Source organism: Pleurodeles waltl, chromosome 7 (genome assembly GCF_031143425.1).
Source record: "Pleurodeles waltl isolate 20211129_DDA chromosome 7, aPleWal1.hap1.20221129, whole genome shotgun sequence".
Lineage (NCBI taxonomy): Eukaryota > Metazoa > Chordata > Amphibia > Caudata > Salamandridae > Pleurodeles > Pleurodeles waltl.
This window is the reverse complement of record NC_090446.1, coordinates 115,748,615-115,766,010: the sequence shown is the minus strand read 5'-3', so window position 1 is coordinate 115,766,010 and position 17,396 is coordinate 115,748,615.

Here is a 17,396-nt window from a genome sequence, read left to right as displayed (position 1 = left end):
ATTTATTTAAATAAAAAAAAGGAAGGCAGCCAAATACACCCCCGTTGTACACCTCGAGTGTTCTAATTGAAAAGGTAGTTTCACCTGAGGCCCCATAAAGAACCATTAAATATGTTTCCCAGCGCATATGTCTTATCATGGATAACAATTCATTTTCCACCTCTATTTGTTCCATTATGTCCCATAGTTTAGTCTGATTTACTAGGTTGAAAGCACTAAAAAGGTCCATAAAAACCAAGTGGAGAGCCACCGTCTTTGCCAGAACATATTTCCCTTCTAAAAAATAAAGATTAAACCATTGTTCCAAAGTACCAATCCCAGGGCGGAAACCAAACTGTACATATGATAAAATGTTGTTTTCACCTGACCATGCTTCTAGGCGAGAGAGAAGAACCCATTCCAAAATGTTAGCACTAAAATCAATTAATGATATAAGATGGTAGCAATTGGGAGAAGTTATGTCCCCTTCTTGAAAGGGGAGACTATAGTTGCGAACCTCCATGACCATGGGAGAGGACCCAATAATGCTGCTCTCAATATGCTAGTTATCAGGGTGCCCCATATGGGAATGTTTGCCTTAAAAATTCCACTGGGACATCATTGGTGCCTGGGGCCTTCCTTGAAGTACTCCTTTGAATTGCCCAGGTCACCTCTACGACCTCTATTGAGTTATAAAAGGCTTGTAGCTGTATAGTAACCAAGGGCCCATCTCCCTCTGTTTCTAGGGTAACACTGTTTACTTCTTCTGTTTGGAAAATGTTAGAAAAACAATTCAGCCAGGATTCAGCAGAGATTAAGGACGCTATTCTAAAAGACATCTGGTCTGAGAAGAATGGGAGATTTACAACCTCTCAGAATATCGCAGAATCCCTTATTGTAGTACCTGGCATCCTTGGTGTGATTTTCCTGCTAACCTTTTGACTTCAGACCTGTTTTTGCTGATCTTAGGACTCTGCACACTTTACCACTATTAACCAGTGCTAAAGTGCGTGTGCTGTCTCCTGAAAACATTTTAGATTGGCTTATACCCAATTGGCATATTTAATTTACTTGTAAGTCCCTAGTAAAGTCACACTGCCTGTGCCTAGGGCCTGTAAATTAAATGCTACTAGTGGGCCTGCAGGAATGATTGTGCCCCCCACTGAAGTAGCACTTTAAACAAGTCTCAGGTCTGCTGTTGTAGCCTGTGTGTGCATAGTTTTTAACTGTTGTTTCAACAGGGAAAAGTAAATTTTGGGCCAGGACCAAACCTTCATTTTTAATACCTATAATTCACCCCGAGGGCAGGGCATGATGCAATGTATTGAAAACATAGGACATGTACTTTTAAGTTTTTCATGTCCTGGTAGTGAAAAACTCTTACATTATTTTTTCTCTACTGCAAGGCCTATCTATACCATAGGGTAATATTAAAGTTACCTTATTATATTTTATAAGTGTGATTTCCAAATGGGAACAGGTACTCAGTTCATGTTTGGTGTCTCTGGAATTGTATTGAAAAATCCTAACTTATAGTGACGTCGGATTTTAAACTACAGTTTTCAAAATACACTTTTAGAAAGTTGGCATTTTTTTTGCTCTAGCCATTTGGTGCCTACAGCAAGTCTCTAGGTCACATGACTAGGCGTAGTTGACAGTTGGGCTTTGTGTATTCCTCCTAGACAGCCACAAACAATGGGGAGCATAGGTGTGGATGGATAGGTTATTACTGGCAGGATAGGAGGGAGGAACTGGGCCCAGCCCTACTTGCATTTGATTAGGCTGTATCATGTCTCCACACAAAGGGCTGCAAACTCCCTGCAGTTAGTCTGGCACCAAGGCAAGGAATGCAGGGCACCTATGCACTTCAAAGGTGTGCTTCTCGAAGCTTCTCCCCACTTCAAATGCACAACTGAGTATAAATACTGGTCCTCAGGCACCAACTCTTAAGTACACTTCTGAGCCTGAGGATACTCTGCCTGGAACAAGAACTGCTGTGCTGCTGAATTGACTGCCATCGTCCTGGACTGCTTCTCTGAAGGACTACTGCCCTGCTGTGCTGACCTGCTGCTTGCTGCTCTCTTGCCTGGGTGAGAAGGACGAGACCTTCATCTCTTGAACCCATAATCAAGAGTGACTCCAAGGTCTAGTTGTCTGGCCTCCTGATCTAAAGCCTTATGGGCACAACAGGCTTCCAATAGCTTTGCACCTAGACTCTGCCATCTGTCAGCCTATCCAGCTAAGTGGTGCCACCCCAGTCCTGTACCCTTGAAAATGGGCTTAAGGTGCTCTGACAACCTCTGTGGATCCAGAGGGTCTGACGCAGCTCCTCTGCTGCGCAGCAGAAACTGGTACAGAACCACATCATCGCCACTGCTGCGTGGATTGCGCCCACCGCAAAGATCTGCATTGCATTCACATTTCACATATTATCATAGCTGGCACAGGCCCTCACATCCCTCTCAACAGCAGCCTTGATTATGACTCCGGACTCCGCAGAGCAGCTCCGCAGCTCCATTTATTAGTGCATCACCACAATTGCAAGCCACTTCTCCGACGCTAGTCTTCGCATCACAAGCCCCATCGACAGGACCCTTGACGACAAAGTTGGCCCTCACATTGCAGCCTCACCAATGTTCAGCTGCGTAACACTTCTTCAGATCCTCGCAACGCTCTGCAAACCAAGAATTAAGCTCCTTTGTTCAGCAGCCCTAACTAGGTCCCTGTAGCAGGCCCACACACTATTGTGGTCAGTCTAAGCTCGTGACTTTGTCAGCGTCCGGCGTGACTAGATACCCACAGTTGCCGTTTGGTGCTTTTTGGCACCATTTTTACTAAAATCTTTCAAATTAAATGTCTCCAGTTCTACTGATTAGATTTTTGTTATTTTGGTCTTGTTCTATTTTTTAAAAATCACACTATTTTCCTAACTTTGGATGCAATCATTTTTGTGTGGAGTTTCCACATTATTACTCTTTGAAGTGTTGCACAAATACTTTACACATTGCTCTTAAGTTAGGCCTGACAGCTCTGTGCTGAGCTGCCACAGGGCTGACCACAGGTTAATTTAGGGTTGGCTTGTGCTTCACCCTCTCAAGGATTGTGGTTGCTGCTTGACCTGAGCTCACACCCCAATGAACCAAAAACCCAAATTCTTACACTTATCCTTTCTGCCTCTGATAAATCTTCCCATGCCTTATCTCTTCCCTACATACCTTCAACATATTTTTATACAAACTGCATTTTAGCTTTATATTTTGAGGGGATCCTGGGTGTGAATGAAGGGCAATTTTTAACTGCCTATGGGCCACTGAACATGCAGCATTAAGCCATCTATGTGGCCAGGTCTCGGATGGAGCTAACTCAAAGCTTAAAATATTCAAGACTTGGAAACATATCCTTTTCAAGCCTTCTTGTATACAGCAGGGATCACTTTCAAAGGATAAACATGAATAAAAGGCTTCATAATTTTAAATTATTTTTTCTAGTTTTTGGTAAAGGCATCTGGGTTAATCCTATCGATTTTATCTCTATACCCTTATTTTCAAAATACTCAGTCATCCAGAACTTCCTTGAAGGACCAGCTGTCTTCACATTTATGTTCCAAGAGACAGTAAGGAGATTATGATCACTAATGCAATTACTAAGAAATTTAAACTCATTAAAGAAAGAACAAAGATAATTTGAGACCAGAATAAAATCAATTGTGCTCCCTTTTGAATTCCTGTAAAATGTGGAAATTTGCTTTTATCCCCCATTGGTCATTTAATTTAAAAAGATCAAATCATATCTCGCCATAGGTCTGTTTAAGGTCTCACCATAAACCAAATGTTTAAAATGCGTTGCTTTATAATTTCCTGATCCTTGATACCACACATACATTGGCAACTGAACTGACAGATTAAAATACTAAACTTCCTACCCACATTAAAAAAGGTATGAGAATCTTTTTAAACAAACTTTTTCTAAAACAAAAACATCAAATTGATCTATCACATGGCCAGAAATGTGGTTAAAAATATTGTAAGAAAAATGAACCAGTAAAATATCAACTGGGCCTGGAAGAAAAAGAAGGGTGACCAGGCTATGCGGTGAGGACCAAACTTCTTTTGTTTGAATCAAAGTCGATTTAACTGAGAAGAAGGTGACTAAGCACCCCCTTTACTCTGCCAGCTGAAGAGGGGGTGCTGTGCTGAAAAGAAGCATAGAAGCCATTAATGTAAAAATACTCCCTCATCTAAGTCTCTTGACAATAAGTATTATCATAATCACTGACAAAGTATAGCCAATCAAGGTTTGAGATTTCAGAATGACTACTTTCAATATTCCAGAAATTGAAAGTCAAATCCTTGTCAGGTAGAGGAAGAGAGCAGGACACCAGAACACCCACTGTAGGATATCTGGCTCATGAACTTCCAGCACAATAAAGTGTTCAGTGATCACTTGAGTATGCAATTGATCAGGGTTTGATGAACATAGCAGTCAATTATTAGTATCATATCCATCCAGAGACTTAAAACAATTCATAATAGGCACATTAAAGCAACTTTTCAAACCCACCTGGACATCTTGCCTCTGTTTGTAAAGTGGATTGATGTCAGACATCAGGGGCATCAGCCTATAAACAAATAATCCAATGGATGAACCTGAATCCCGGCCCGGTTCAAGTTCAAAAGGCACAAATGTTGTAAAAGTTTGGGTCTTTGAAATTCACCACAATACAATAATCTTTTGTACCCTTCTTCTGAGACCCACTCCATCCCACATTCCTAGCTATTGTTATGAAGATCATCACAATGGCCCAGTTTTGATCCAAGCCAGTGCATTATTTTACATTTTAGAGTTGGACCATCCTCCTTCAACTCAAGGGAAACCATTGGAACATCCTCCAAAACAATAACGAAAGGGATGCATTCTGGAGGTAAATGCATGATGTCTTTACAATGAGAGTGGCAAGATTTGAGTGAAATTCCACATGAGGCTACAGGGTGGCAATCAGATTGTAAAATAAATGTATGGAGCTCCCTTGGGGGCTGTGATCGAAGGGTTTACAAAAGCCATGTATGTTAGGCTTCTTTCAGCATTTTCATTAGTATGATCTCTTGATGCAGTAGGTATAGGGGGTAAAGCCTCAGGATATGGAGACTGAGCAATATACTAATTGTGCTAGGTTTTGCCAAGGATTGGTTTATTCTAGCGAGTGATTGATTTGCCATATCTGTTAGCTTAGCTTCAATTTGTTGACCAAAATCCGTCATCACTAATTCTTCCTTTTAAAGACATCTACTACACAATTTCAGGTCTTGATTTTGAATGTATTTTTAACACTCAGCCACCAACAATCTCAGTATTGCTGTTATTCTCAACAATTCACGTCTTATGTTTTTGCGAGTTCTTTGATATTTGACCAATTGAGACCTGAACAGGTTGATGTTGTGATGTTAAGGAGTTCTTAGTCAATTTGCTAACACCCTCCTTTCTATTTTTTATGTGGAAGGGAGGTAAGTGTACATGAAGTACTTTCCCCTACTTTGGTTTTGTTACTTGGAATTAAGCAGGTTGGGAGGGGAGGAAAGTTTATTACAGGGACTGGACTTCCCCCTGTTGCTTCACCCAGTGTGGGGTTGTCAGCCTAATTTCCTGGACAATCTCTTTGATTTTCAATAAATATTCTTGGTTTCAATGGAGGAGTACATGATTGCTGCTGGACTGCGTCAATCCTTTCTTCAACATTCTCCATTTCAGAGCTTATTTCTCCTTTAACAGAACCTAAATAGTTAGTAATAGAGGTTGTTGTCTTAGTCACATCCCTTTTGTAAATTATGGGTGGCACAGCCTTCCTCTTCCTCATTTTTGTCGCACAGAAGAATAAATGTCTAACCTCTTGCTCATAAGTTTTGTCAGCAAGCCAAAAAACTTTGGGGCCAAGAGGGTGGCCCAGCCCCGCCTTCAGTGAGCACAGTGGGCACAGGCTCTTGGTCTGGTCTTGTCCCACGCACTTCCTGCATGGGACCCTTGCCGCGAGCCTAAGATGCTCAGTTGATGGCCCCACACAGTGCTTGAGCAGCATCCCTGCCTCCTTGGCAGCCATTACTTTCTGGGGGACTGAGTCCCTGCCCCTGAACTCCAAAAGAAGCGTCCCACAACTTAGGCTGAAACAATGTAATTTATGGCACCCACACAGCACTTTAGCAGCCTCCCCGTCTTCTCAGCGTGCACAAGATCTGGGCGACTGGGTCCCTGCCCCGATGTCCACAAGAAGTGCCCAATGCCGTGGATTGAAGCAGTGTAGTTTATGGGGCCCACACAGCACTTGAGAACGTCCAGCCTCCTTGGCAGGCACAGGATTGTGGGGATCTGAGTCCTTCCCCGTGAAGTCCAAAAGGAGGCAAAAAAAGTCACTCATGCAGCCACACACACTGTGAATATAAGCTGTGCGTAAGTGCTGTGAGGAACCCAGAGTATGTGCATAAGGTGGCTGAAAATGGAGGGCCCCGTGGAGAGCAGATATAGTCTAGTCTCTCCACTGGAGCTTTTGGGAGGGAAGTGACGTAGGGAGGGGAGGATTGTTGGGAGAGTGCGTGGGGGTGGGATATGGGAGGGGAATATATATAGGTAAAGGGGGTGGGACTGGCCTCTTCCGCGCCAGACCGTTTGCGCGGTTGGAAGTTTGGCCACTCACACGCCCTCCATAGATAAAGGTTCAAAGGTTTTTTTTTCGGGTGGTTAGTGCAGGGTTGGGTTGACGCCAGTTAGGGCAGGTTGCTGAGAGGGGTTGTGTGGCAGTAGATGGGGGAGGGTGGAGAGTCAGATGCGGGCTTGGCCACCCTTCCTGGGGGGAGAAGGAAGCAGGTGAAGGATGAAAGCGTGGGGGATTCCCAAAGCGGGCAGGGGATGAAAGGAAAAGGGGGATGTGTGCGTGAATTGAAGTGGAAGAAGGGTGAACGGAGGCAAATGGAGGGGGTGAGTGGAAGAAGGACTGGGAAGAGGTTTCAAAGGGGTGAGGGGGTTTTGAAGTTGGTTTAAAGTTTAGTATGTACAATGGTATGTATATGAGGCAATCCTGTCCTAAATAAATGGCCTTTTACACTTCATGAACACTGTGTCACTGACTGTGTCCCGAAGGGGAGCACAGAAGTTATTCTACACAGCAGCTTTGTAAACACATTTAAACATCTGCAGAGACGCATCCTAATCAACCAGGGAATCAGCCAAAACCAGCAAGGGACCAGACCCCAAAGCTTTAATGCAGCAGACCAAACAGGTATCAAGTAAAATTACTTTAGTGGCCAGGCGGCTCACTATGTTGGAGAGTACTTAGGTTTCCCTAGGATCCGCAGCACTGGAGACACATATGTGTTCCTCTAAAGCAGCTGTTATACGCTAAACCCTTCTCCCCTCACACAATGACAGAGCATGAATTAACATGTATTGTCACCCGATGCTCAGAGGCTTAGCTTCGGGGTGAGTGTTTGGGGTGCTACACCCCCCTAAAAAATGTATTCTGTAGTTAGTAGAAGGGTACAACGGCTTTCAGTCAGGTAAGATGAAGTGTCTGTGGATTATTTTGACATATGTGGTGTTTTAAGTCCCCCTCTATCTTTTCACTTCCCCCACAGCCCGCCTCATGTCCTGATTCTCATATGATGTGTTTTAACAAGATATCGCAGCGTGACTGTTGGGAAATCTGAAGCTCACTTTCCACCAGTCTCATTGACCAAGCTACGGGCACCTGCTGATGCTTCTCAAATGGTCTGAGTCAGGAAAGTGTTTCACATTCACTTGAGGGCCCATTTGCACCTAACATCAAACTATGGCCCAGATTTATGAAAGTGGCGCTGCACATAGTGCAGCGCCACTTTTCTCGCACCCCCTAGTGCCACCATATGTGCACCGTATTGAAAATATGGCCCACCGTGGTAGTCAGTAGACTAGCAACATATTTGTTTAGGCTAGGCCGGCGCTTTGCAGGACTAGCATCAAACATGTTGATGCTAATCCTGCAAAGCACCCAGAGGCCCATTGAACACAATGGGAGGCTCTTTTTAACGCCTGCACTTAGCAGGCCTTACAAAATGGCGATATAAATGGTGTGAAGGAATCTCACAGATTTCTTTGCGCCATTTTTACAGCCCCCCTAGCGCCGGACTGCCCCCTTGCATACATTATGCCTGGCGCAGGCATAATGTGGTGCAAGGGGTTACAAAGTGGGGCAATGCAAGCAATGCGCCACTTTGTAAAAATAGCGCAGGATTTCTGCCCTTCCAATGCCCCATTAGCGGAAAAAATTATGCTAATATGGCGTTGGAATGGCTCTAGGCCTCCATAAAGCTCGGCCTATATTTGCATAATAAGATCGGGCTGTGCAGGGTTGGGTGAAAATACCAAAAGCCTGTTGCTACGCCCCTCCAGGTAACTAGTCAGTGTTTGTAATCTGAATTTACCACATCCCTGTACAGAAAAGTTGTTTGTTCATTCATTTTAGGTCTCAACTACCAAAGAGTGGAAGCTGTCTGATTGTGGATTTACCAACACTTTACCACCCGCACATTGCTTACATTGGTTGCACAGGCCTTCTAGTGCTTAAGATAGCCACCAGTGTTAACAATGGCCCTGACAATTTCCACTGGAAAGTGGAGCCATGATCGGTGTGCATACGGTTGGGCCCAATATATAAATGAAAATAAGCTACAAACTGTGAACTGGAACGCAACATGAGTTATTACCAGTTGCTGAGATTGATTCAGGAATCCTATCCTTCACTTTTTATGATATGTTCGCAAAGATGACAAGACGACAACAATGGAGCCTTCTTTTTTTAACTTGAGCAGGTTCCAGCAGGCAGATTGAAAACTATTGGCAGTCCCTAAAATTAATTTAAAGTCTGAGCGCTTACCAACACTATAAACTGAAATAACACAATTAGCCACCAATTCCAAAGTACATTAATCAACCATAATTAAATTGTGACAAAACCACTTCCAACACACCAAACTAATACAAATGGCCAATGCTGCCCAAGCACAAACAGACTTATTTTGGTATGAAGTTAAATCCTTAAATTTCTCTTTTGGCAACAGAATCAAGTAAAATAAATGAAGTAGCCAGGAGACAAACAGGTTCTCGTTCTGAACAATTCCTCAGGTAGTAAATTGGTACATAATGTCACTGATTCTAAATAAATGCCCACACCGTTTTACTCTAAGCCGTAACCTAATTGCCTGTTCAGCTTGCTACTAAACCCTCTGTTGCGTCCTCCCTGCCCGACAGAACACACCACACACGGAGCTCGTAGTTAACGTCTTTACTCATCAGCTCATTCAACTGAACTTTCAATATCCCATTAACCATTGAAGACCACACCTTGACAGCTCCCAGATCGATTATGTAATTTCCTTCATACGTCCAACTTGTAAATGAGGCCCCTAGTGTGATGGTACAAAAGAAATCAGCAGGAAAGTATACCTCCCTATATCATTGGAAGTCACGTGGATGTGTCCTCACCATTAGTGAACAACAGCACAGTGAGAACATCTCAATGAGGCTTGGAGGTATTAAAAAATAGGACACACAATATTTCCAAAGATATCTGGGTAATCATATCTATTACAATGCAAAAGTGATTCTCAAGGAAATTGTCTTTTCAGAAGCAAACCGACTAAATTTCATTAACTTCATTGGATTACAAATTCCAACAATACATTAATGCCATATTTGAAAACATAAATCTGAACATTGTGGCAGATGCAAATATATTTTATTAAGCAAATTAATTGACACCTTTTTGTTAAAACCCTCTTGTACTACTGGCAGTGTGGTAAAGAGCACAGTGCAATATACCCAGTGAAATCTGTGAATGATGCTAGTGCACAGCAAGCACCCACAAAGCCTCAAATTCTCCTCTTTGGGACACACTGACTTTGTGAAATGCTTTTAGCCAATGTTGACAGCGTAGGTAAAAGCAATGTTTTCTCCAGTGTCATTTATGATTAGCAAAAAAAAAAAAAAAAAAAATGGGTGCAGCGGCTGATGACTGTTATGTAAGTCTGTAGGCATGAGCACGCGTCATTATACATTTGTGCGTACACCTATAGAATGGTATGTCACCATTTTCTTCTATTTGATTAATGTCCGATCCAAGGTGGCAGGGACCAGTTAGATAAGTCCATTAAAAATACAGAAATTGTAAGTGTGTGAAAGCGATTTTCTGTCCAACCCTCCAATAAAGGAGGGGGAAGCGGGTTTGGGAAAGCAACAAACAGTGAGTGGGGGCACACAAAGTAGGTGGCAACATGTATTGAAGAAGTACATGAGAAAGAGTTATAGCACGAACACAGAGCACAGGGAGGCTGGTATTTTGGAGAGAAGAAACATAAGGGACATAGGGCCAGATGTAGCAAGCTGTTTTGCCCATTCTGTGTCTATGTGTTCGTACATATGGCCCATAGAGTACTAAACATGCATGCACTCCGATGGAGTGCTTAACCAGAAAGAAAAAGAAGTTCTTTAAAAAGTGCACAATGGAAGGACACAGGTCAGCCAGTCCAGAGAATAGTAAACAGGCTTTCCTGCACGGGAGGGATGAACACACAAAAGACAAGGAACTCCATCCAATAAGGAGCAAGTAAATGTGAGTGATAGCAAAGTCAGTCAATAATACGGTGATAGTCAGTGGTGTAACAAAACCTGAGGGGGACTCCCTGCACAGTACATGGAGAGGCTCACCTCTGGTCTCACTCATTAGCTCCCAGGCCAGGGAACTGAGCTGAGGGGGCCCCAGGAGCTCTGGCCCCCCACACGGCTGAGGGGGAGGGGCTGCGTGGGCCTTTGTTACGCCACTGGTGACAGGTTGTAGTAATACTGGCTCGAGGGCCAGCCCACTTATTACGGGCCTTCTGCAGTGTTCTAGTAGCCCTTTAGTGTGCATGTCAAGAATGGACATATTTTCTGACACAAAACCTATGCCATTGGTTTATATTCCACAGCACAATCTTCTCTCGAGTACGAGTGAGCTTCTGTGATGATTTCGTCTGTTTCTTAAATGAGCGCAAACAAGGATATTAGCATACAAATGTAGTCTTTTGTCTTTCTATGTTTTTTGTACTAACCGAAATTATTTTCTTAATCCAGGTATGATTGCCAAAAATGCCCCAGCATGAAAATTAAATTACTGTGGACTAACTTTAGCCAGTTTCTTTCATTTCCTATGAACAGAGCATAAAGTAACATTATATTAAAAAATAAGTTATTTGTAAGGTTATGCTGAATCAGGTGAACATATTTTGCTTCAAAGAATCGCTAAAATAAATATTTCGTGACCTTGCCTTTCTTGAGATATGAACCAGAGGATATGCAAAAGTTTCTTTTAGTGATGTGTAAAGAAATGAATTGTAATTTCGACGTGGAGGGTCCTCGATGTAGAGGATTTAAGGTAGTGAAGTCATACTATAATGATTTGACTCTAATGGCAAAGGGACTTTCAGCTTTTCTTCATTTGCCCCATCTCTGCCAGATGATGAGAGACAGGTTGGCATGCCACTGCGCTGCTAGGAAATCTAAATATCAATATTACCCTACTCCAGCTGAAGTGTCAAGCTCACAAGTTACGTCCTCACCATTTCCAAAATTACCTATCATTGATTACTCCAAGTACAGCTCCTTTACCTATCCCGATTCATGGTCTTGGAAAACTTTCTGGAAGTGTGGATCCCGCTGGTCAGTTAGATTGCTGAACATTCTGTAGAGAAGCATGATCAGTCTTGGCACTTACTCGTTTTTCAGAACACTATGAAGGTCCATATCTGCCTTGAGGAGAGCAAATTCAGAAGGGTTTTCTTCTCTTGGGTGCACTGGCCCTTGCAGTGATTTTCGCATTCCTTGTGCCTACAAAGAGGCTGCACCCTAAAATGATAAATCATTCTTCCATATAGAGATTTCCTTCTTGAGGTTGATTCAACTCTTCCCTCCCCCCTCCACCGCTACCATTTGCCAAAATGCATATGTGCTGTTTGACTCAGCAACACCCCCAAACTCTTCTTATGGTTTTACTTAGAAATCTTTTTTTTTAACTTACATTACATTTTACGCTTTGACATAAAAACTCCTCTAGTGGAAAACTGTTTCAGTGACGTTACACAGAAAGTACCTGGACACTTCATGTAAACTTGCTCTTGTGAAGGAGTACTTCTACTGTTTGGCATGCATACCAAGCTACTTATTGCTACAAGCTGGGCGCAGTGATTGTCATAAACAGACTGGTGTTTCCCATATTTAGGCCTAGTTCCATTGCATTCAGTTAATGCAGTCCAAAGCGGTGAACTGCCTCCTGGCAAGTAAATATTCATGAAAAACATGAATTTTCAGGACCTTTTTTGTAAACGAGCGTGACTGTTATGCGCCAAAGAGTTAAATTATTTTTCTTTGCTGGTGCTCTGTAGCATTTGTCCCTGTTTCAAAAATGAGTGTGGGATAGTTCAGTGGGTTAATGTAAATAACCATTTGCCTGATAGTGGTTTAGAAGTGTAAGTCTGCCAATGTTCCTATTCACCCCACTCTGACAGTCACTTAACCTATGCCTTCCATCAGCTCCCGAGCCCATAGCAGTGATAATGCTGTGCACTTGTGCAACCATCAGATTGTTTACCAGTGACAGCTTTCAATCTTCCCACCAATTTGAGCTGCTCTTTCTGCATGCATGTGCCAGCTTTCCACCTGCCCACCAGTGCCAGCTCCTCACTGCTCACCAATGGGACGTCTTACCTTGACCAACAGTGCTGGCTCTTCATCCTGTCTACAAATGTAGTTTTCTGGCGGTGTGCACTGGTGCTTCCTTGCCACCCTCTTCACCAGTGCTGGCTCCACACCCTACACGGAAGATCCTGCTCTTCAAGTTTTTTACAAGTGCCACTTCCTCACTTTGTCTACCAGTGTCTGCTTTTCATTTAGCGCACCTGTGTATTTTAAACAATCTGGCTCCCATGACTCATTTTTATGCTGATCACCAGTGCCAGGATCTCATGGTGCTCACAAGTGTTTGTTATCAAACTCCACACAAAGATAGGCTCATCACACCAATCTTAATTGTAGGCTGCTCTCTAACTAGTGCCATCTCCTCACAGCTTCAACCAGTACCAGTTCTTTATACTTCTCACCCATGTGGACTCGTGACACTGGTCAACGGTTATAGCTCCTCACAGTGCCAACAAAAGTGATCTCCCATACTGTCCAACTGTTCTAGCCCTTGTTAATGCTGACTTTTACTAATTAATATTTATGTATTCTGAATGTTGAATTTGCATAGAAAATGAATTAATGTAGAAAAATAATGCACACATTTGAAGTTGTGCCTACTTGAGGGGCCGCCAATGTTCGCGAAGTGTACTTATTAATGGCTTATTAATGTAAAATGTTGAGCTTATGTTTTGATTAATGTAGTAGTATGTCATATTAAGCATTATTCATTATGTATTAGCTTTATTAATCGTAGGCCTTAACTTAGCGAGGTCTTGGGCCTAGGTGCACGGCCTCATGTCAAGCTGCATTTCGTAGGTGACTTATAAAATGGCTGCTTAGAGAATTAAATTGTGATTTTCCACTGTGCTGACTAAGTGCTCGTAGTTGAAATTCTTTCTCATGAGTACTGCATGCTAGAATATGTTGTACTAGCTAGGGATACATCGTATAACGTAGTGTGTGTAAGAATGACCTTCCCAGGAGAAGACAATGGATGCAGTGACTGGAGTATAAGGCGCAACAATATTGATACCTGACAAGCCAAGCGATAAGAACGGGAGAAGAGGAGCCAATCACTGACATGTGAACTGTAAACTAGTAAAATTCATAGATTTGGGGTTCTATTTTCAATGGACTAAATGCAAACATGCAATTCTTTGACCAATGATGACGTGGGAAGTAGTTTTAGGAAATCTAACTTAACCAGACTGAACTGAGAGGAGAGCACCACTTCGCCATTAGCCCTAGTCTTTTGAACTGTCCAGGGAGGCCATTCTCCCCATTCTTCTTGAGCGTTTAGTTATTATTGCATTAAGATACTTTGCTTTTCCTGAACTTTAATGCTGAGTCCTGATGCCTTGCTGACCAAACTGATGTCCAATTGAGGAAGACTGTCACAGCTTGCTGAGCCATACTGAGGCAAGGTATAAGACGATGTTACTGATTGTTATGTCTATTTGCTTTTGTTCCTAGGTACCAACCACTCATTTTTTATAGAGCCATAGTTAGATGTTTTTCCAAATTTGTGTGACTACAGTGTTTTGCATGAAGTCTAAACATGCTATTCTAATCTGGAGTTAGTTAGAATATTCACTTATGATGCTCGCTACATGTAATAACAGTTGATGTCTTTTGCTTGCTGAATCTAAATGTATGTAATTTTGTTTGCGCAGTTATTCTTGCTATTGATTTGTACTGTAATCTTAGAATATGTAGTAGCTTAAGCTTTGATTAGATTGTGATTCTTTAGGCGCCTTGGTCAGTCACTGTTGTTTCTGTATGCTTATCATTTGATTTTGAGACTAAGTTACGTGACATTAGCATTGTTGATATAAGGGAAATAAACATTCTAACTTCTACATAAAGGTGTGGTTATTCATGGCAGAGAGGTCATGGTGTGTGGAAATGTCTGACTCCTATTAATTTCTGATGTCATTGATTGTTACTGCAATTGATTTGTATTGGTATGGGGTCACATGGTGGGAACTACTCGAAGCGCAGTCAAAAGGTCCATCGACCTACAACGCGTCCCCTTATAAGTTAACTTAATAAGGTCTGACACGCTAACACTCTTCTGTCATCCATCAGAGTTGGACCCTCTCTTGCCCAGTAGTACAATATCCTCACACTGCCTTCATGTGTATTTGACTGTCTTCAGAGGCTGAAGTGGTTGGGGTTATGGGCAGCCTAGACTCCACAAGTCAGTCCAAACTCGCCCACTGAGACGTCAGCCAATATTCTCATGAATGTATACTTAAACATCCACATTTCTGTTTTTTCTTTTGTTCTTCCTCCTCTGTCTTTTCTGTAGCATTGCCCTTCTCTCTTCTACTCCCCTGCCCTCTCTGCCTTTTTCATCTCACCTTCTCTTTTTATAACAGTATTTTCACTCTACTCTCCTCCTCACCCTTTACTCTATGGTTCTATTTCAAACTACCACTCACTCCATGTTGTTCTTCTGTTTCATTCTCTCTTCCGCTACCAGCAGCAACACAATATCCTGATATATCTTGCATGAGAAACCACCACAGTTGCAGAGCCTGTCTGTGCCACTGGGTAGCTCTCAGAGCAACAGCAAGAGCCACATGAATTCCAACTACCCCCACTTTACTGAGGTAATTTACCTTGCTAGGCTTGTGCATTTTTAAAACCCTGAATGGAGTAACAAAATACACACTATCACAAACCCGTCCTGTCCAGTGGAAGGCTCTGCCCGTTCCTACATAGGGATTGAAACACCATTTACATTGTTGTGATCAGTAGCAAAGCAAGGATGTCATGTTCCCTGTCACCATGGTGGAAGCAAGGATAATACCCCCAGTGACTATTTTTAGGGTTGAGAAATACAGCAATTATCATGTGCCCTGCCACCATGGTGGAAGCAAGGATAATACCCTCTTTGATTACTTTTAGGGTTGTCAAATACATCAATTATCAGAGTTTAAAGGACCCCCAGTACTCTGGACTCCTGTGCCGCTGCACCTGCTGCACCTGCTGCACCAATGGAAGTTACGCCCCTGTTTGTACTACTATTGCAGAAGAATGTGTACATACTATTGTACCTTTCAACCATGTTTTTAGTATTTTCTGTATTAATCTGTACATTGATCCCAGCACTGTTGCACTGTTTGTTTTTATCTCCATCATTATTTTGACTATTGTATATTTCACATTAAGGGGGGTCATTACGAGTGTGGCGGTCTTAAGACCGGCACACTCACGGTTGCAGTCAAGACTGCTGCCGATGCAGTGGTCCAAATGCCACATTACAACCCTGGCGGTTAGACTGCCAGGGAACCACCAGCTCCCCCAGGATCATGGATCCCAGTTGCCTGGCATTGGCGGAGATCATAATCTGCCAGGGCAGCGCAGTGATGCCCTGCATAGTACGACCTTATTCTTCGCCAGCCTTTTCATAGCGGAAAAGGCTGGCGGAGAACAGGTGCAGGGGGCCACAGTGGTGCCCCAGCACTGCCCAAGCACTTGGCATGGGCAGTGCAGGGTCCCCCTGCCCAGCACCATAGCAATGTTCACTGTGTAACATTGCAAGGGTGCTCCCTGCTGGCTACAGCATTGCAGCCGGCTCGATTACGAGTCAGAGAAAATGCTGTAACCTGTTTCCCGCTAATACGGAGGACGAAAAGTCAGGATTCTGTCCGGCGACCTAGCAGGAAACTCATAATGGCTCCAGCGAGGAGGTTGAAGTGTAGGCAGCAGCCACCTTGTCGGGAGTTTGGCGGACAGGCCCTAAATGCTTATGTAAATTCACATATACCAGGACGTTTGTCAATTGGAACATATATAGTACGGTTAGACAGTCTACTTTTTAAATTCCAGCGATTGGGTGTTAAGCAAATCCGGAGGGAAATTTGTCTTTTCTCTCTCCTGCATCTGTAATCCACATGTTCGTTGGCATAGAGCAATCTGTAAAAACAAAAAAACAAAAAATTATATAGGAGGGAAATGGAGAAATGTGAGGAATGTACCAAAGATTTTACATAATTCGTAAAAAGATTCAGAAAAAGGGTGACGTTGAAGGAGGAAGTGCAAATTAGTGGCGTGTGAGAGAAGAGATATTGTTGAAATTGAAGAATAGAAGAGCAGGACATGTTATAGCTTTTCAGTCACGGTGTTTAACTTCGACGGGTAGATAATCCTGTATAACGTAAACAAGTGGAACATTCCCCACAATGCTGGGATGTTTTCATAGGGAAGATGCTTTCGGTGTTTGTCCTTGTCTAGGGCATTGGCTAGCAGCCATGCGAATGAATACACAGAAGGGATAAAAAAAAGGGATAAAAAACAAGAGGTTATTTTAAACAAAATATAAGAAAGGTTTATAATAACTGGGGTTAGGGAATCATTTTACAATAAAAAGAGTATTTGCCATATCGGGTTCTTCAACGTAGGAAAGCCATGCATGTAGAAACAATTAAAGGTGAAGATGTGAAACAAATTTCTCACCAAAATGGGCTTACCCAACCCTCTTTTTTCCTAATAAAGACAACCCAGTTCTTATACCATCACATTTCCTTGAGCATCTCAGTTTTGCACAGTGTCAACACCAACATTTCGCCACGTGGCAGCTGAATTGAGGCTATGGCAATCACGTTCTGTACCTGGTTACAAGAAGTACCACCTGTATATTAGTAATATCTGCCTCCTCATAGGATGAATGTATCTTC